The 6,595-nt window shown below is 43.7% G+C and overlaps 1 long non-coding RNA gene across 1 annotated transcript; it reads left to right on the top strand.

Annotated features, from left to right (window-relative positions):
* The first annotated feature begins 4,304 nt into the window (after positions 1 to 4,304).
* LOC106628686 (uncharacterized) lies at positions 4,305 to 6,364 on the top strand. The gene is made up of 2 exons (XR_001332130.1): positions 4,305 to 4,482; positions 6,181 to 6,364. It is a non-coding gene; the product is annotated as an uncharacterized LOC106628686 (long non-coding RNA).
* The last annotated feature ends 231 nt before the right edge of the window (positions 6,365 to 6,595 follow it).

Here is a 6,595-nt window from a genome sequence, read left to right as displayed (position 1 = left end):
GCTGTCAGACTGTGCTGCCCATGGCAGTTCCCCTCCAGAGACATTCCCCACTCCTCAAGGGGAAGCCTGGTAAACAAACAGCCACTCATTTTCCTTAGTTCCTTAGTTTCCACAGTTAACCAAGGACTAACTCACTATTTTTTCCCAGTTTATATCCTTCACACCCCCAAGTCGAGCTCACCCACAAGCTCAGTTTTTTTCACGTTAACAATGCCAGCAGAAAGGGGAATACCTTCCACCCTCCCCTAAAACAAGTGCCAGCTTGGGATAGTGAGTAAATACAGTCACCATTTCTTTCCAAATGCACCCACATTATCCTCTCAAAGCCGTTCCAGTGGAAAGCCCTCCACTCCCTTTGTAGGAAGGATCCTTGTCACACCTGCTGCCCCAGGCTTGCCTTGCCCCACCTTCCCCAGCTCTCCAATTCAATTTAGGTAAAAGCCAGCTGTGTGCCAGGCCCCGGGCTTGCACAATGCTTTTTACTCTGTTTGCTACAAAAAGCTTCCTGAAGAGCTCCCTCTCCATCTGAAGAGGAGAGTTTGCTTGGGTTTTTTTGGGGTGGGTCTCTAGGTGTGTGTATGTTTAGGGTTTCTGTTTGTGTCCCATCCCTCCAGCTGCAGATTTGTCTCTGCATCATCCCCAGCCCCAGAAAATCTGCCATTATGAAGTTTATAGATGTGGTACAACTGTCCTGCAACTACCAGTGAAATTTTGGGAGCAAATATATGCTGGAGGCTTTTTAGAGACCTAAATTTAACAGAGACAAAACCAAGGCTGCGTTACAACCAAGTTACAGAATTACCCTTCAATGTTCAGTGAAAATTGAAAAAAAGGGATTTTTTCATTCTCTCTCCAATTAGTTTTCCCCCTACAAAATATATCTACTTGTCTTGAAACTACATTCAGCTATTTTAAATTCAGTTTAAATTCATTAAGTAACATTGCACAGAAGACTGAAGCGGTTTAGACACCAGAGAGAAGATACAAAATAGTATGGTCAAGAAGTGGAAATTCTTACAGGCACAGAGTGCAGGAGATTCCCCAAGATCTAGAGAGGTGTGCGACAGCAACGTGTCTGAGATGGGAGAGATAAACCAGCAGAGCCTGCACTAGAAAGGAAATCAGGAGTTATTGAGGGGACACAGGAAGAACAAGAGAAGTGGAAAGTGTCCCTGCCCAGCAGGGGGTTGGAATTAGGGGATCTTTAGGTCCCTTCCCACCCAAACCATTCTGGGATCCTATGAGAAAGCAGCCTTGTGGTCAATTTGGGTCACTTTTAATAAAGCAGAGATGAATTTCTGTGGGAGGGGATTTTTCACTATGCAAGTATTTCACATGAGTACATGGAGTAAGACTAAAAATACACTTCTAAATTTTCAGAAGGCAAAGCAGAAGCAGCAGAGAGAACATCATTGCTGCATTCTCTTTTGATAAAGAATTAATGAGAATCTTTCTTGTTCCCCTTATCAACAGCCTGAACTCTTGCACTGTTGAGGAACACTGAGCCCTTTTTATATCAGGACATGATGTTTGTTTACTTTTGCATGACACATTAGAGCCCAACCTTCAAGACTTATAAAGAGATCATTCCTTTACTGGAATTCTCTGGCTGTTTTGCTCTGAGATTTGGACATGTGAAGGGCCACATCTTTCAGCATCAGCAGATTTACAGAAGACATGCTCTGCTTTGAAACACGGGGAAACTGATCCTGCAGGGCTGTTTACTTCATCAACACACCTTGGAGTGCTACCACGACACCTGTGGGTTGCGTAATTGCTATTTCTCCCTCAACCAAACATCAGCAAAATTTGTAATAGGCAAAGGTATAATCACAGGGAGTGCTGTAGCCAATTTTCACAGCTCAGACATAAAAAAAAGGAAAAAAGCTAATTAGGAACATCTATTCTGGAGCCTACCTGCACTCTTTGTTTATTTCCCACCCCCTGGAGCAGCATTAGCTCTAGGAAGGGAGCTCATTTGAGCACACGTGATAACCTGGTACGTGCACACACTTTCCTGAGTGACACTACATCACTTGATGCAACGTTCAATGGAAATTGAACCAGTCTTAGTTGTCTGAGCTTTTAAAATAGTTTCTTTTACATGATTCATTAGCCTTATTTAATTTTATGTTCACACACAGAATTAATGAGGATAATCTAATGAGGATAATCCTCTACTCCCTGAGACAAACAGATCCTTCCCACCCCTGTGAGCTGCAGCCTCCTTTTGTCCAGGCAGAAGTCAGGGCTGCCCCACAGCAGTCCATGCCTCCTTTGTGTGGAGTGACACATTTTCATCCACAGGCAGGATCTGAGCTTCCCTTGCTCTCTCAGCCTGCCCATCACCTCTCACATTCCCCTGCAATCCCATGCCATGGTTTGCTCTGGATTGATCCCTACAGGATGAAATCTAGCAGAGCTCATCTAGGAATGCAAGGAAACTTCATCAAGGAGTTAGTTTTCTGGGAAGTATGCAAACCTTGAAATTCTTAATTTAGCAGACTTCTTCCCTCTCATTTTTTGACTCACAGTAACACAACTTCCTTGACCTCACTTTGTCCAACTGCTCTTTTTAAAATAAACTGTGGTCAAGTACAGCAGTGTTGTGGCTTCAAAAAAGGCCCAAGTCTTCATCTCTGACAAGCTCATGCTGCATTTTCTGCACAAGTAAGACAAAAGATTTAGAAGAAAAAAACCATGTCAGAACATTAATTCAAACCAAGAATACAAGCCTATTTTGTGAAGAGTTTAGTAAATCTTTCCTTTCACCACCTCCTTCTAGTTCTCATGGTACTATTCTTAAAAACACCAAACCAAAACAACAACAAACCCCCAAATTCAAATTGAAAACTAGGAACCGACAAGGCTGCTCCCATCACCACACTCCTGGCTGAATGCTCTGATCCAGTTCATCAGCCTCAGAATTTGGGCTCAGTGTCTGGCTTTGGGTGCATCCTCAGTGGCACTTTGAGGAGGGGCTGCCTAACTCCCAAAATAATGAGCCCTGGCTCAGGTTTGTACATAAAATAATGGTGGAGAGGATGCAGCGCTTGCCAGAATGAACATATGGGTGAGTAAGGATGCTTAAGGGGATGCAGCAGTAAGGAGATACCTCTCATATGACTGATCAGAGTGAAAACTATATTCCAGTTTATTACACTGCCTGCAGATATAAAATTGAATGGTAATTGTTTGAACTAGATTCAGCAATACCTACCACAATCCACTAATGAAAGAAACCTGTGTTGTCTTGCACTGTTGGATTAGGATTCTTGAGTACATTGTATTTTTAGAACAGCAATAAGGATCTTTTACATTGCTCATGAAACACACAGCACTGATTTAACCAGGCAGAACAACTTTTCTGGCTGGAGCAGAACTGCAGCAGGGGGAAAGCTGGGACTGGTTTCTGCACAGCACAGGAGAGAAGGCTGCAGCCTTAACAATGCTCAAATTCTACTGTATTTTGTACCCTGATCAGAATTCTTTGGTACTTTCAAAGTAAAAATAGTTCAGGTTTTGGAATGTTGGGGGGGTTTTGCCCTTTTTCTTTTTCTTTTTCTTTTTCTTTTTCTTTTTCTTTTTCTTTTTCTTTTTCTTTTTCTTTTTCTTTTTTTCTTTTTTCTTTTTTTTTTTTTTTTCTCTTTTTCTTTTTTTACCTTTTGCCTCATGAATGAAAACAAGAACATAAAGCAATGTAAAATACATGGTTTGACTAAATTTCTCACATAAAGAAGCAGGGCTTGGAGCACAGCTGGGGAAGCTGGAATGTCATCACAATCTGGTGCACAATCCTTGCATGCAAATCAGCCACAGAAACCAGTGACTGAAGTCCCAGCTCTCCAGGGTTTGACACTGGTTGTGTGAATTTCCAGAAGCATGGAAGAACACTTGCATTTTCTATATGTAGGAGCTGGATTTAGTCTATTTAGGAAATAGACTTCATGGAAAACACAGTGAGTTCAAGAGTAATTTCTTAGCTGACTGCCCCCCTGTAAGGCTCTCATGCAGAGTAACTGGCTTTACATTTCTGTTCCCAATTCCACTGCGAGCACTGTGTCAGCTGAGCAGAACTGAGCTGTTTGCATCAGTGCTTGGGAGCAAGATCCACCTCAGACCTCACCTAACAGCAGTTGCTAGGAGATCTTGGAGAGAAAACACCCTTCTGATTGCAGTGGGGGCTGTGGGGGAGCTGCTGGGCAGATGGAGAAGGCTGGGAAGGAAACACGTGGAGGAAGATAGGGCTGTGAGAAAGAGGCTCCCTTCCCTCAGCACAGTCGGATTTGCAATCATATCTCCCTTTTAGGTAGGAAGCTAAAGAGCTACACACCCTGTTACAAACGTGACCGTGGAACTCCCAGTGACATTGCAGCTGATGGCACTTGTCAACAGCAGCAGGAGCTTTCCTAAGGACAAGGGGAGCTGGAGTGCAGCTCAGGAGTGGCTGGAGATGGGAAAGAGCACTAAAGCATGGGAGAGGTGAGCTATGATGCCACTGCATTTCACTGCTGGGTTCAGGGAGGTGATTCCTGCCATTCTGATTCCTCTCTCTGCTAAGCCAGTTCTGTTATCAAGGAAGAAAAATATATACCAACCTCTTTTTTCTTTTGTTTGTTCTGGCTCTTACACTTCCATGCCAGTGCCTGTCCCCTGTCAAACATCTGCTCCTCCCTGCCCAGCAATGCTGTTTGCTGCCACCTTGACACAAATGTCACCAGAGGCCAGGCAGAGCCAGGGCAGCGCTCAGACACCCCTGCCTGCTTCTCACACACAGGGATTCCACCCTGGGAAGCTGTGGATTGCAGGAGCACACTGTCAGTGCAGGGGGAGCTCCCTGGCTGTGGATGGAGCACAGGGAAGGGGCAGTGATGCCAACATCATCAGGGTCCCACCAGAGCAGGGGCTGGAGAACCCCAGCTCAGCACCCAAAACTGCCTCCCCCAGCTCAGCTCTGGGTGTTTCTGTTGGGAAGTGGAGGAGAACAGCACGGGGTGCATCCAGCTGCCTCACACTCACCATGGCTCTGTGGCTGATCCTGAACATGGCTTTGAGGGATATTTTGCAGCCTGTGAGCTGGGTATGGTGACATCCACCTCCGCTGGGAGCAGGGCTTGGGGCGTAGCTTGATAATCTGCACTGGAATTTTCACAAAAGGGCTGTTACTACGTCAGCCACAATATTCCACTTGTGTCTGGCTGCAAAGGGGGATATGGAAAAAATTTTAAAAGTGTTAATCAAGTGCTAATCTTGCTGCTAATTATTGCAACTGCTTACATTTGGAATTTCTGTATATGTCTCTCTCATTTTCCTTCTCTAAATGGGAGTAAAATGTACAAAAGGGCAGGTATTTCCTCCTTTCTGGTCCTACTCCACCTATTTATTGGGCCATACTACATGCCTGGGAGTTTCATAATGGGAATTGGAAATGGAATTAAAGAAAAGGAAATTGCTACAAATGAAGCAATTTCCTGGGTGTAAACAGGGGTTGGAATTTTGAAGAACAGATTTCACATGAAAACATATTTTGTTCTGTCAAACAAATGTGATGATTTCTTGTTAGATACTATTTAGCTGAGAACACTAACAAATAACCTCATTATGATTGCTGATGACATAAAAGACCAAGGACTGAGCACTGAAGTCCTAATTTGGGCAAAACTCCAGAACTTCAATGATACTTTTGTCTCAGTAATCACATCAGGATCTGCTCTTGGCAGGTTCAACCCTAATGGATAACAATACACCCTGGACTAACTTCTCCACAGTTTGTTCATTTGCTTTACAAACATCGAGTCTGGAGGAGCAAAATCCCATGGACTTCCACCAAGAATGAAACTTGGTGCGATTTTATGACACTATTTAGATACCTGGGTGTCTGCACAAAGTACAGCCTGGCCTTGGACACTTCCAGGGATGGGGCAGCTACAGATTCTCTGGGCAAACTGTTAAATTATTTCAGAAATACCAGTTTGAGCTTCTACTCATTTAAACTTCTTAAATAATTTCCCTCCTCCTTCCTTCAGCACTGAGGGATGGACATTGAGAGCTGGCCTTCATATCAGTGACATGAAGATCAGTTAATATAAATTAATATATAAGATATAAAGATTCAGTTAATTTGCCAAAACTGAAAGAGATAGTTTGAGTATGAACTGATATTTTCTGAACACCTTGTAGATAACCCTGCTGGGCAGCCTACAGGAAGATGGTTGATAGTCACATTGCTTTGGACACTCAGGGCTCATTTCAGCCTTCTGAGGAGCCCACTGAAGTTACCTGCCTGCCATGAAGAATGCATGTGGTGGTGTCTATTTTCTGCACGTTCTACAACTGAAAAGAATAAAAGTATTACATCTGCAAACACTGTCTCCTGCCAGTGTGCATAATTATTTTTTTGGAAACTTTGAAGGTTTTGGATCGAATTTAGAGGTATTAAATTCCATTTTAGCCCTCTCTCTTCCAAGTGTGGCCTGCTGATTGTGTACACCGTAAAACATCGGTGTCAAAAGCCATGAGAGAACACACCCACTGCAAGGCATGAAATGGATTTCACCACCACACACTGATGTTCCACTGGGGCAGAACATGTGGT

This window comes from Pseudopodoces humilis, chromosome 13, assembly GCF_049639895.1.
Source record: "Pseudopodoces humilis isolate 2021_Gansu_Grassland_sample_001 chromosome 13, ASM4963989v1, whole genome shotgun sequence".
Classification (NCBI taxonomy): Eukaryota; Metazoa; Chordata; class Aves; order Passeriformes; family Paridae; genus Pseudopodoces; species Pseudopodoces humilis.
The sequence above is the reverse complement of the archived record's forward strand: the minus strand, read 5'-3'. Positions and strand labels throughout refer to the sequence as shown.